The following is a 15,475-nucleotide window of genomic DNA, read 5'->3' on the forward strand; positions in this document are numbered from 1 at the left end:
CCTGATCATTTACAGATTGTGCTGCTCTCCCCTCCATAAGGACCACATGCGCAGAGCCAGATGGTGAACATACACGCTTATTATAAGTCTTTATCTCCGTGCAGGAAGGAGAGGAACCATTAGGTCTCCCTCAGGAGCTCTGCTCCTCTCGACCAGCATGCTGCTCCTCGGCAAATACAGTCTTCTTCAGCTGTCATCGGCCCACCTCTGAAAATTAAAAAAATAAACAATAATTCCATCAGCCGAGACCGGGAAACCAAGACAGTGCAGCAAAGCAATCCCCTGGCCTTGCCTTTCTTTCTTTTCTCTAACCCCTCGCTTGTCTGACTGTCAGCACTAGGTAAAAACAAGTTTGTTTGCAAATGCATCATTAATGTGTTGATTTTTTAAGAGATCAAGAGGGGCCGCTGCTTGGAAATAAAGCGACATGATCCTATTTTTTGTCATTGAGATTATGGCTTCCATTGTATTGGCCTCATTCTTTTTCATTTAAGGATTTTTCGGTTCATTTTACAAATTTTAAAATGCGGTGTTGTTTTTCTGAAATAATCCCAGGAGCAGGACCACCTGTGTGTCAAAGCATAAGGGCTGGGGGCGGGGGTTGGGGGGGAATTTAAATGCTGGGGACTGTGAAAGAGAATGGAAAACACCAATACACTGGAACTTTGAAAAATTCTTTTTAGTAAACTCTCTGTTGGGAAAGAGACGTAATGGGGAAGGCTGGGAGTAGGCAGGAGAGCTGAGCACACATGGCTCAGAGCACGGACTGAGCAGACCTGGGACTGCTATGAAAATGAGCGCTTTCTCCCAAACCACCACTGCCTCTCGCTGTCAGGGATTCATAAAGAGGTCTAAAAGAACCCGAAGTGGAACTGTAACATGCGCAAAAATAAATACTGCCAAAATAATACACATTCGTTGTAAAGAAAGTGAGTCTCAACTTTTTGGTTTTTAGGTATAATTTACATACAGTAAAGCATACACATTTTGTTTTTTACATATAAATATTTCAACCAAACCAAGATATAGGACATTTCCAGAGCTCCAGCTGACTCATGCAGACTCACGAAGAGGCCCACCTCCTCTGCCTCCAGGGCTCTATCTCCAAAATTAACAATATATCCAAGCTTAGAAGTCGCTTCTCTCTGCCTTTCTGTCTGTCTTTCTGTCTCTCTCTCCCTCTCTCTCTCTCTCTCTCTCACACACACACACACACACTCACACTCACACACACACACCCTGGCTGTGTGGGAAAGCCCCCACCAGTGAGCAGCTGTATGTGGAAACCAGGGAAAGGTTTCCACTGACCCATAACCTTGAAGTCGCGCCTATTTGGGTCATCCATTTAGAGTAACTGCCGCATTAACCAATGGTTGCAATTACCTAAATCCAGTATCTTTGCTCAGACACTAAATCTGAGTGATCCTGGAGCCTGCTAAGACAGTCACACAATCCCTTATGGTTTAGGTTAAAATGGAATAGGATTTCTCAATCCATAAAGTGACCAAGCCATAACCTCTTGCATAACGGTTCTCAAGGGCCTGACTCTTCCAGAAGTATCAGCCTTTGTTGAAAATGCAGGATAAGCTACAACAAGTCATTGTGAAAAAAAGACAACTATGAGATATTCCACTGTGAACACGCCCACAGAGAGAGACACACACACACACACACACACACACACACACACACGAAGAAGCACCTCACATAGCCATGTTTTCTCAAAGGATTACCAAGCCAAGACATTTCCTAAACACAAGCCCAAAAGTTATTCCACATGTTTTGTGGGCACATTAGGGACTTTTCCGGTAGATATTTTGACATAAGTGAATAATGCTTTTAACAGACTGACTTCATTTTTTTTTTTCAGTCAACCTGATTTAACTCATCAACTTCCACAATGGTACTGCTTTGTTAACGTTTTCTGTGAAATAAAACAACCGCTCTTAACGAAATGAAAGTCACTACCAAATATTTTTAGAGGAAGAAATTTAGTGTTTTTTAATCCAACACAAATGTGTTTTCAGAGGAGAGGTTTATGGTAAACTCCTATTCTTAAACTTGCTCTTTCATTTTTTGTTTTGTTCTGTTTTGCCTTGCTTTGGGACATCAGGGAATGCGTAGGGATGAGAAGGAAAAGCACATATTTGATAGGCTGTGTGCTAACTGTACTTAAGATATTTCGTAAATGATATGTAAAGACACACACAGGAAAAAATAGTCATGCCTATCTAAATTCACTCTTTGTTCCTGAACATTGGCCTCTAATGAATTCAACCTAAGCACATAGATTTTTAAAATATCAGCATTCTCCCTACTGTATATCATTTTTCTACCCAGCACAGATAGGAATCAGTATGGGATTAGCCCTACCTAGTTAAACAGGTGATCCTGACCTTTGTAACTTCACATCGCTCTGTTCTGTTAGAACAAAAACCATCTATAGGGATACACATTGAAAACCAAATCACCAGATACAGCCGTCCTCTCAAAAGAGATGAAAGATAATAAGATATAATACAGTGTGCTTGATTAAACATAAAAATGTGACTTTATAAAATGAAAACAATTACTTAGGTCCAGGGAGAAAATAAAGGGAAACTGGGTTTGATTACTTCATGTTAATGAAATTTGCTAAGATACATTAAGGTTTTCAGGTTCCCATGTGAGGGGAAGATGATTCTGCGAATATGAAATGCTGAGCATCTTTATTTCTGGTTCTGGTTTTGTCACTTGTAGTGAGGTTAGGACAAGAATCTCAGTGTAGTCCTTCTACCCCACTGTTATGCCTCCCCGCCATGAGGTGTCAAAGTACAGACAAAGGCCAAAGGGCATGGAATCAGTCTTTTTACTTGGCCTTGTACTTGGGTAGGTTACTTACTTTCTCCCAGCCTCATATTCTCTATCTGTCAACGAGCAAAACAATACCAGTCTCCCATGTGAGGATTATCTTCAGCAAACGGGAAAACATCTCATGTCTATCTGGCATGTACTAAGCTCTTAAAGCAGGCTGCAAATGAAATTAAATCAGAACAAATGTCGCCATTTCTGTTAAAAGATAATGCTGCAAATGCACACACAATGCAATCATTAAGATTATTAGGTTTCAATATAGAAAGCATATTTTGTAAGGCAGCCAGAGTGTTAAAAGCAGGCTGGAGGGTAGGAAGGCGGGTCTGTAGTGATGGGGAACAAAGGCCCTGCCTTCAGCTCTAGGCTCCACCCACTCCTGGCTAACTGTATGACCTTGTGCTTGTTACTTAAATTCTCTGTTTCAGTTTCTCTACCTGAAAAATTGGAGTGATACTAAGGAACCTTCCTCTTTAAACGTTGCCAAGATTGGATGAGATAATATAGGTGACATGCCTGGCAAATTATAAACACTATAAAAGTTAGGTAGCATTCAGAGTGCACCAAAGGCTGTGAAATGGCAGCTCCTGATTGCATCCTTTACTAACTTTTGGCTCTAGTATAGCAATAAAATAATAATGTAGCTCCAAAGCCCAAAAAGCTGTCCAGAATTCATTGTTCACTTTTGTTTGAAAAGGGTTTTCAGTGTTTGCTAGGTGGGAACAATTGTTTATTTTATTTAATTGCTGTAAGCCATACCTATAAACTTACTACATCTCTCTCTCTATCACACACACACACACACACACACACACACACAAACACACAAACACACAAAATTTTTTGTACAGGGTGAGTGTAGCTGGATCTATGCAAACTCAAAACTGTTACTGGGAAAATGCCTCAAAGTACAACAGGAAAAGGAATGTCATATTTTGGACTCAAAAGATTTGGATGTTGGTTTTAACCCTATGACTTTACCTTGAGTAAAGCATTTATTCTCTCTGTATCTGTTTCCTCATCTGTAAAATACAGATTAAAATGCCTTTTAATTTCATGTGGTTGCTGTAAGAATCAAATCTATAAAAGGACCTTGAAGAATATAAAGCACTAAACAGGTTCAAGTATCATGTACTGGTATTATATATTAAAGACAGCATTATCACCAGGCAAACATTAATGACTATATTAAACAGATGAATTAAGATTTTGTAATAAATGAGTAACTTCCAGAAATAAATTAGACTCTAGCTGGAAAGCAAGAACGTCAAAAGCCATTGCATTCTGAACCATAAGGCCAATATGGAGATAGACCTAAATTCTGCTCCCAAGGATCTCAGAAGTTCCTGGATCAAATGATTCTGATTAATAGAGTGGTCAAATAGGGCTCACACTTTAATTTCGCTTCTTCCTATCTTTGAGAATATTTTCAATATTAGAATATCCTGCAAATAGCATAAGACCCAAATAAAAGTAAATCCAACAAAATCTGCTTAACTCAGACTGCTTTAAAATAAGAGTTCATACAATGGGACAGTTGGTCCCAATCCTGATTTAATATGTCTGCAGTACAAAGGGTCTTTGCTGCCTCCTGTTTCTGTAGAAAAAAAAATAGCTTATTAAAATAAATGTAGACTAGGATTTAAGCCTCTAATAATGAAAAAGCCTCTAATGAAAAAATTTGAAATAAACAATTTTAAAAATACATTTATTATTCTTGCACATAATTGAAACGAGTAATATTAAAATGTTAGGGGTTACATCATACAAATGTAAAAAGCAGAAGTAATTATTTTTTTGAAAGTTCCAGAGATTCTGGAATAGTATGTCAACAAAAAGGCAGTTCTAAACATAAATTCAAATTATCTATACTAAACACAGTAGTTCAAGTGTAATTTAACAGCAGCCACCATTCAGGCACATAGCCTTTTCTTTCTGTCACTACATAAGGTAGGCATTCAAAGGTAGGTCATGATTATATGCTTATAATTATTATGAATAATAATATCACAATGGGTAGAAATAAATATGTGTATATGTGTGAATGTGTGTGTGTGTGTGTGTGTGTGTGTGTGTGTGTGTGTGTGGTCAAGTCAAATTCAACTTACAGGCAGTGATCACACATCTCATCTTGTGAATGGTATTAGATATCTTGTTCAAAATCTCTGATTAATCTGATTAAGCTAGCAAGTGAATAATCCTTTAATCCTCTCAAGAATACAGTTTGTGTCTGCTGAGTGTCAAATTTAAGACTGGTAAGTTGTAAATACTGAAATTTAAGTGAAAGGAAAAAGAAAAAGGCAAGAACCAAAGTCAATCTGTTTTCATCTCTTTTCCAGATTCTGTCTTTTGTGGGTGACCTTCTCAGCTGAAATAGGAATGAGAAACATTAGGAAAAATAATAAATCATCCTCTGGTGGTGGCTCTGTGGCAGTGAGCACATCAGTCACCGAGGACCAATCTGCTAGCATGTGTTTCCTTTTTCCCAACCAGTTTAATTATAAATTAATGGATACTACCTTTGCTTCTCATTTTGTTTTGGAGCTGAAAATGTTGAAAACCAGATATTATTTATTTTATAGTTGGAAAACTATCTCAAAAGCTAAAAACTGCTAAATATTTTTAAAGAATTTACATAAGCAAGAAAATGAACATCATCCTGTTAAAATTTTAGGCAGAGGCTACATTTTAGAAAGTGTTATTGCATTTAGAACACGTAGGACTTTGACCAGGTTAAATGAATTGAGGGGCCTCGATGCCACTTTATGCATCAGATTTAAATGCTGACACTAAGCTAAAGCAATGTGGGGAAGTGAGCAGAGGAGGGTGGTGGTGGTTAGTTTGCTGCCCAAAAAAAATAAAAAGCTTTTAAACTGACTGGCTTGCTTGTTTGGGGCATTTGACCACCGACTTTGGCTGAAATATGGATATACATAATCCTAATCAGGAGTTTATAATATCCGAAGCCCAAAATAGTCTGTGAATGCCTTTTGTGTTGATTGTTTACAAAAATCATCCCGTTCTTCTAAAAACCTTGACTAAACCTGTTATAAAGGGTAAAACCACGAGAAGAGATTAATTTCCCACTCGAGTACGTTTTCTTTCTTTATGTGGCATGAGTCAGAGAGATCGGAACTAATTAAAGTACTGGCCAACCTTTAAAAGCAGAAAGTCGGTATTATCCCTTAATTCCTCAGGATTCGAGGGGACAAGGCAAAGGAGGAATCTCCCTCCCAGCCCTGAGCATAGCTCCGGAGGCAGAGTCACACAGCCTGGGAAGCAAGCAGAGAAGAGCGCAGACCAGCCTACTCTTTGCTGTTTGGGCTGTGGTGTAGCCTCTACTTTTTTGTTACTTTTGCAGTGAAGCCTGAAGAAACTGCCTACCTGGTAACCAGACAATGGAGGAAAGCTCCTGAAGAAACCTGTTTCTTGACTTTATTTCTGCCTGGATGGAGCTTCTGCACTTTTTGGCGTGCCCCCAAACACATGGGGGTAAAAGGAGGCGAAGGAGCTTCTGACTAAGCCCCACCCTCAGCCCAATGCATCCCCAACCCCAGAATGTGCCATCCTCGGCAAGTAAACCTTTCAGCAGTGCTAACTTGAGTGTGTTTTTCTACTGTTCACATATTTGGCACAATCTAGTATTTTCAGTCCTTTATTTTTAATCAGGTTGGCAAACGTCTCTCATCTCTGGCTGTTTCTTCCCGTCCACACAGTGGTAATGGCTTGTGTAATTATTACTTGCTACATGATCTGCTATCCCTGTGGATGTTTAGGCTCATATTATCTTTAACCCCATCCACCTTTGACAGTGAACTTTTCCCCAGCATACTCAGTGGGGATCAGCTGGCGCCTGAGTTTGAAGGGCAGAACCAAGTTCAGGCCCTGAAGACTACAGACCTCGTTATGGCTTCCAGACTGAGAGTGATCAAAGCCTGGAGGGAAGGGTTAGGATTTGCTGCAGACGTTGCTAAGGCTTTAGAGAACTGACCAAGGAAACAGAACAGTTGGCAGCCACCTCTATGAGTGAGTTGTCTTTCAGAGGGGCGAGTAAGTGGAGGGGAGTCCCAATATTGGTAATAAACTGTGAAATAGCCTTGTTTTGTTTTGCTTTTATTCACGGAGTAAGGACTCTTAAAACCCCCACAGAACAGTGTTTACCAACTTTGTAAGATCCTTTTGAAATTACTTTACACTGAACCTAATTCTGAATAAATATCTAAAAGAATATGTGGATAAATTATGTCAATTGTAATTTTGTCTTTATCTGATTATACATATCTTCTAATTTGTTGTCTTTGGAGTCAGTTATCTTGTCTTCTCATAATCACTATTACTCACATTACAGAACAGCAGCCTCCCTCTTGCCCTTACATGGCATGTGAGTCAACATCCCTCTCTCCTGCCATTCCCTTACTTACGCATTCATGCAATAAATGTTTGTGAAAGTTTGGTAAGTGCATGGATATAATGATGCTATTATTTAAAATGATGCAGAGATCCCCTTGGTACATTCCATGTAGAGTCCATAAAACATCTTACACAGTCATGGTTGTTTTATAGGCTGAAGCCTGGCCAAAGAGCAACATGAAGTCACTTGATCTCTTTCCAGCTCATTCCATGAAATTCAAAAGGCCACTACCAAAGTGTACTTGGTCAGGACAATGCATAGTTACAGTTGCCCCGCTCTCCTCTTACTATAGTGGTGCTTGTTCACCTGGTGTTATGTTCACCTTTTCCTTTTGGGAGACTTTTTAAGTGTCTGCTGACTCTATGAAAAACTCACCTATGCAGGTACGTGCTGATATTAGATCTAGAGAGTCCTTGGTGAGAGAAAGGAAAGTTTTAAAATGTTAGAAGGAACAGAAATAAACAAAGGACTTTTTAGGAAATCTTAAGAGTTTGAAATATATTTGCAATGATTTTCAGAGTCAAACTGGGAATCCAGACAATGGGCTCCTTAGATCTGAGTCTCGGGAATCTCAATCAGTCTCTGTCTTCTCCAGCCCCTCAACTCTAGGCAATAAGAGTGTAGACCAGCAGGTGCACTCACATCCGGGCTCTCAGCTGCTTTGGCCAAGAGAGGATCTGTATTACTAGGCTTAGCCCCACCAGACAGTGATGTGCAGTTTGGTAAAATCTTTGTGTTCATCAGTCTGGGACCTGGGGTAGGCTCTGGGTCCTCTAAACATCTTTGAGCCCCACATCTTCTCTAAGACCATTCACTTTTGTTCGGATTTTCAAACTAGGCCTAACCTCAATTCTAGCATCCAGCTTCTCTGAGCCCTAGCCAAATTGGCTGGGCCTTTAAGCCCTGCCTAGCTCTTGCCAGTCCTGCCTTAGATGGTCTGAAACTCTATTTTATGCTTTTAATCAACAATTAGGTCTTCCTTCAAAATAGAAAAATTTCCCAGAGATGGTCATCCCTATGGCTTTTGGAATAGCCATCATCAGGATAGTCCCACCATGCGTCAGCCACCAGATCAGACCCTCTCAAATATCTACACTGACCTCAATCTTGGTCTAGCCCACAGTGCCCCACTGCACACTGTTGTTTCATGCTGACCACTCTTGCAGTGTCTAAGAGCCAGCTTACTATTTAAATCCTTTCCTCGAGCCCATCAGGTTTCAACATTCTACTGTTTTTTGTTTAGTTTTGACTCATGCTATCAGTGTCTTTATAGACAGTCTTTCTTGAGTTATCTAAGAATCTACTGGAGAAGTAAGAAAGCACACGTTGGTTTTAGACATTTTATCAGTATTGAGGTTCCCCTAGAATTAATTGATCCTCAAGAGGTCTCCAGTTTCCCAAGGCCAATCTAGACCAAGACAGACTTCCTGGAACTGTTCAAATGTATTGGCTTGTGTTGGTATATTTCACTCTCTGGGCTGTTGTCTTTCTAAAGTATGACACAAGTGACTTTATTTTCCTCCAGTACTACAGCAATCAGCATGAGGTCAAAATTTTTTTTAAAGGAATAGCAAACTGGACTTTATCACCTAGTTTGGCCTGCCAATTTTATGATTTTACCATGTGCTTGAATACGACAGTAAGATAAAGTTCAAGAAACTCATTAGGTTGATTAAAATGGCAAAGCTGGATAATATCATCATTTGGGGGCATACGAAGATATGGAAACCTTCATGCACCTGTTGATATAAACATAGACTAGGCTGGGTGCAGTACCTCTCACCTGTAATCCCAGCACTTTGGGAGGCCGAGGCAGGCAGATCACTTGAATCCAGGAGGTAGAGACCAGCCTAGGCAACACGGCAAAACCCCATCTCTACTAAAAATACAAAAAATTAGCTGTGTGTGGTGGCAAGTGCTGGTAGTCCCAGCTACTCAGGAGACTAGGGTGGGAGAATCAGCTGAGCCCCGGAGGTTGAGGTTGGAGTGAGCTGAGATTGTGCCACACTGCACTTCATCTTGGACAAGTAGAGTGAGATAACTGTTTCAGAAAAAAAGAAAAAAGAAACATAGACTGCTGCAGACATTCTGGAAACAACCTGGTAGTGCTTAACTGAATTCATCGAATTCCCTATTAACTAAGTACTGTGTCATATTCCCTATGCCACAGTAATCCTGTCCCTGGATATGAGTCTCAAAAATATTATCACACACTAGAAGACTTGCTCCATAATATTTATCAGTGTTTGTGTTGCTGGGAAGTGGGAGGTGATCATGGGGTCTATCACTTATGAATAGGCAAAATATACATGCCCACTGTAAAGTATTCTTCAGCAACTGGAAACAAAGGACTGGATGTTCATACTGCTAATGGATAGCTCTTAGAAACCATAGGTCAGAATGATAAAGGAAACTAGAGCTTTCTTTTCCAACATGGGCCAAGCATGGTGAGAAGGGTCATTCTGCCATCAAAGAGATGGTGACCCAAGAACACACCATCAGCATTCACAAGTATATACATGAAGTGGGCTTCAAGAAGCGTGCCCCTTGGGCAATGAAAGAGATCTGGAAATTTTCCATGAAAGAGATGGGGAACTCCAGATGTGTGCATTGATACCAGGCTCAACAAAGTTGTCCGGGCCAAAGGAATAAGGAATCTCTCATACCATATGCATGTTGAGTTGTCCAGAAAACTTAATGAGGATGAAGATTCACTAAACAAGCTCTGTACTTTGGTTACCTATGTACCTGTTACCACTTTCAAAATGTACAGAAAGTCAATGTGAATGAGAACCAACCACTGATCATCAAATAAAGCTACAAAACTGCCAGAAAATAGAATGAGCTATCCACCATAATAACTGTGTAAGTTAAAATACATGAACAAATGTTTTACAAGAACACATGAAAACAGAAAACAGAAGGATATCATCAAATAGATTAAAATGATGATGGTGGGAGGAAGAATGGAAATGGTAGTGAGAAATTGAGAAATGGCAATCAAATGGTAGAGGTAGAAAGATGGATGGATGGAAGAAATGAAAGATTGTGGTGAGGATAGATAGATAGATGACATATAAATGAGCCATCCAGTTGATCAAGAAAGAAGTCTGTGCAGACCAATGATATGGTTCCATAAACTAGGAAGTAAGATTAACAAACTTTTACACTTGAAATCCAGAAATAAAGTTAAATTGCCCAAGAAAGCTAAGTATCTAGGACAATAAGATAATATTGATGTGGCATATTCCAGATTGAGGTTAAAAACTGAAAACTGAGTTGTGGGTCTCAATCCACACTCTGCCTGTGAAACTTGAATTTGTTGTGTGGCATGTGGCTCCTTGAGATGTCTCTCCATTTACCAATCAACACTGAGAGCTGGGACTGGGACTAGCATGGCTCAGCATCTTTGGCCAGGGAGGCATAAGCAGCCACTAAATGGCAAGCTGAAGTGAGACAGCCACAAGCAAAGAAGGACAAACATCCTGTAAAAATATCTTAAAGTACCATCCAATGGTCCAAAAGTACAGCAGAGTCTAGGACAAGGCAAACTTAAATGTCGGACAGCTCCACTTGGTAAATGCAGCAACCGGACAAGTAATAATTACTCTGGAAGGGCTCAGCCTCTGCGGTCTGGGCAAACCCAAGGGCACTCTTCACAAACATCAGTGGAGAGCAGGCTTCCCCATGCTCACTTCTGCTTCTAGATACTACCTGCCAGACTGGCAGTGCCAAGCCACAAGATCACAACAGAAATGACAACAGTGCACTACCTTTGAAAAAACTCATCCTTTAGAAGAGCCCCTCTTAGAGAACTCACATGCTGATAAGAGATTAGTAGTCCAGGGTTATGTTGTCCAATATGGCAGCCACATGTGGCTACTATGCACCTGAAATGTGGCTAATCAAATTGAGATGTGAAGATCTAATATGATAAAAAGGATACTAAACATCTTGTTAATAATTTTTATATTGATTACATGTTCAAACGATATTTTGGAAATGTTAGATTAAATAAAATATATGAAGTTATTTTCATCTGTTTATTTTCACTTTTTAAAAAAATAGCTGGTAGAATATTTAAAATTACATCTGTGACTCACTTTCTATTTCTACTAAACAGTGTTGGTCCAGGGGTTTATATATTGCTTTACAGCTTCTCTCTCAGTTAGTAATGTAAAAGTGAAAGCTATTTTCCTATAAAGGCAGAAGATACTCTCTTCTAGAGATGGCTGTTCAACAGAAAGCTAAAATCACGTTCAGTTCTCTAGCATTTTTTGTCAGCGGTGTTTCTCACTTGAAGCTTCTGGCTTTTTCTGTGTTTTCAGTTTTACATTTTAGTCTAAATAGAGCATGACCAAATCACAACAAACTGAGAGGTCCATGCAGGCTGGAGACAGCCCACAGATAACCCAACAAAGATCTGAATTACATCAGGGTCATTTGGGTCTGTTGGCCAACACATCTTGTAGCATCCAGAAGTCTCTTCTGGGCTTCTGCTTCTTATCCTTGTGTGAAATATCACTAACAATCTAGAATGGAAAAGAAATGAAAATAATTCATACCTACATATGTCACTTTTCACTGAAAAGAGAAGTTGGAAATACAGAAAATGGAATGCACATTCACCTCTTATGTCCAGGAGTCAAAGTAATATGAATTCAAGATTTTTTAAAAAACAATATATTCCTTTGAAATTAGAAAAAAACTTTTCATTGTTATAAAAAAGCAATATACATTATAGCTTATATAATTTGGATATTGAAAAGTCACCAAAGAGCTTTATTAACTTGGAGAAGGAGTATTTTTTAGTTCAAATATTACCACACAAATATATTACTTTTCTTTTTTTCTTTGTTTGAGCCTGATCCCTGGAGTCAAACCCTAAGTGTCTGGGGACTTGTTGTAAGTAATGGTCATTTGTGTTTCATAATTATCTTGAATCAACACAATTAGTTCCACATTCTGCTGTTTTCTTCCTAAGGCATCTGTAAACATTTTTACAGCAAATAGCTTTTGGCAACAATTATTTTTTTTCATTAAAAAAGATACAATAATACAGGATGACTATTTTAAATGTGTTTTACAGACCCCTCCAAGAATGTACGAAAATATTCTTCAAGATGCCAGACAAGAGATTTTTTTCTTTCAAGTATCAATCACAGTTCCACAGTTCAGAATGTCTCTGGTCACAGTTTTAACATGATTAAATCAACATAAAGCCTGAAGGACATTTAATAAGAAAAGAATGTACTTTATTTGATTTAATGATTTCATTTTATTTCCTTGGATTATTTTTGTTCATTCAAAAAAAAATGTCTCGAACACAGTACATTTGATTTGCAGTCTCAGGTTTTTAATGTGGATCAGAACCACCCAGGTCAAGCTTGTCCAAACTGCAGCCCATGGGCCGCCTGCGGTCCAGGACAGCTTTGAATGCAGCCCAATGCAAACTCATAAATTTTCTTAAACTATTATGAGTTTTTTGTTATTGTTTTTTTTTAGCTCATTAGCTGTCGTTAGTGTTAGCGTATTTTATGTGTGGCCCAAGACAATTCTCCTGCTTCCAATGTGGACCAGGGAAGACAAAAGATTGGACCCCCTGACCTAGATTGTACCTTATTGACTCTAACTCAGTGATTTCAAAGTAGATCTCACAAATGTGCACTTGTAACAGCCATTAAAGACGCTTCTGGAGTAAGTGAGGCTCAAGCCCCAACTTTGAGCAATACTGCGTCAGAAGCTTCAGATTCTGTCTCTTATTCTTGAGAAAGAGTTGTGGCATATAAACTCACCCTACACCACCTTAAAAATAAGAGGTTGTGAAATGTCTCACATACTTAATTCCAGTAAAACTAAAACGATCCAAATGCAGTGATCCTGAGCCACCTGCAGCCAGGAAAGCACATGTGAGAAGGAGACAGAAGGTTCTGGCATCATCTCTGGAAGGTCCACCTCACACTTCAACATTTCTGAGAAGAATTTCTTCAAAAACTGCTCCTGAAATAGAATTTTCTAATAGATTCTTCAGAGACAGGTGAATCCCTTACTGTGTGGTAAAATCTGCAGGCAGGAGCTAAGCATGGAAAATGCCAGTTACCCCAAAGCACCTAGAAGTGTGGCCACCAAGCCAGGGACTCCAAGCACACTGTCATTACGTTGTCCTCTGCCCAGATCCCGAAGGCCCTGCACAGATGCCATATTCTGATACGGCTTTTGTTACATCTTGTTTTGTTGTGTTGCTTCCCCTGAAGACAAAGCTTGACGAATTTTGAACAGGTATGATGACATGCTGGCAAAGGAGGATTTTCTGGTGTTCTGAGGCCGGGAGACAAAGGTGGCACTGCCTGCCTGTGTGCTATGAACATAAGGAGAGAGAGAACCAGCCTCCTCCCACAGAAGTGAGGGCAAGGGGCTGTGGCATTGAAGGCTCAACCCTGGGACACTGAATTTTGGATCAAGAGTCCTTCTATACTTGTCATCCCTAGTTCTAACAGTGTCCTAACTGGAGAGATGAAAATCAGAGCATATCAATACATCAGTGAAATATCAAAGTATATTGGGTGTATCAGTAAGAAGGGTATATCAATAGAATATGTCAGTAAAATTTAAAACAGTAAAATTGGTGAGCCCCACCCTTGACATGGTGGAGAACAGCACCAATTTCCCTGGGAATAGAAATTGGTGGCCCCACTCCTGTCCAAACCCTTTTCCCACAGTGGCTTTAGCATCCTGTTTTAAGTTACAGTATTTACCCTCAAATTAATATCCAGTAATAAAGGGTAATTTTCCTGCCCACGCTGAGCCATTGTAAGAACACTTAGCCACTTTAAAGTCAAGTGGTGGCACTGTAAGGAAAAGGCACGAGGTAGTTAAAAATTTGAAGAATATGTCAATTGGTAAAATTAGATAAAAAGTTACACTGTGTTCTGCCCTACATTTGGACTATCGCAAGTGAGGCAAACTTTTCTAGGCAAACTGCTGAGGACTGCCAATTTAACAAGCTGTTCCATGCTGCAAGGGACATATTTATGGACATACTTTCAACAAGACGTACCTAGTGCTACCAAGCTGTGCTGTACTAAAGAGCAGAAAGAATCAGAACGATAGATTAAAAAAAAATAAAGGATTTCACACATGGGTCCTATTAAAATCAGATCAAGTATTCTGCAATTTACAGGCAAAAATATTTAAAATAATGACAGGGTTGTTGCATGATCTAAGAAGAAAACACCCGGGAAATGTAAAAAAATGAGATTGACACAGCATGTTTAGCTCAGGCTGTTGTACAACAAGGCTCTCGGAGGGAGAGAGGAAAAGCCAAACTATATTGTGAATATTCTCATTTTCAATCAGTTAGGTCAACACGAGTCTAACACTATTTAAAACCTAGCCCTATCTCACAAACGGTCTTCAGTGTAATAATTAGTGTCCACAGAATCTTTCAAGAAGGATTTATTTCATGTCTCTTAATCTTTTGAGAGTCCAAAAGTCACCTGAATTCACTACTAGTACTATTATTTATTATAAGAGGCCCTACGATTGGGTGTGCCCTATTATAGAGCTTCCTATCCTTGGGAGTATGTTTTGGGATACTGGTGAGTCAGAACTGTTTTCTATTTAAAACTTGCTACCTATTTATATTTCTGGGAGTGAAGACATCAGGCCAACTTAGAGCTCATATTTGCATTAGAGGGAAAAAAAATCATTGCTCTGGGAAAAGAGTATAAAAGAATCTTTGTTGTTGTTGGTTTAACAAGGAACTGGAGCATGGCTGCTTTTGATGATTGGAGCTGCCCCTCCCACCTCCCACCTGCATTCATTTACATCTATCAATTTATTTGACTACGGAATCTTTTAGGAGGAAGAGAAACAGGAGCAAGAACATTGAACTTTGATAAGCAACATCACCATAGAATTTTTCAGGGCCACAGGCATCTATTCATATACAAACGTACATGTTTTAGGCTTTGTGGGCCATAAGGCCAACTCTGCTGTGAGAAAGCAGCCACAGACGATATGTAAAGCAATGAGCATGGCTGTGTTCTCATAAAACTTTATTTACTGGGAAAGGCACAGTGGCTCACGCTTATATTCCCAGCACTTTGGGAGGCCGACGTGGGCAGATCACAAAGTTAAGAGATCAAGACCATCCTGACCAACATGGTGAAACCCTGCCTCTACTAAAAATACAAAAATTAGCCAGGCATGGTG

The sequence above is a fragment of the Cebus imitator genome, unplaced genomic scaffold, assembly GCF_001604975.1.
Source record: "Cebus imitator isolate Cc_AM_T3 unplaced genomic scaffold, Cebus_imitator-1.0 Scaffold198, whole genome shotgun sequence".
Lineage (NCBI taxonomy): Eukaryota > Metazoa > Chordata > Mammalia > Primates > Cebidae > Cebus > Cebus imitator.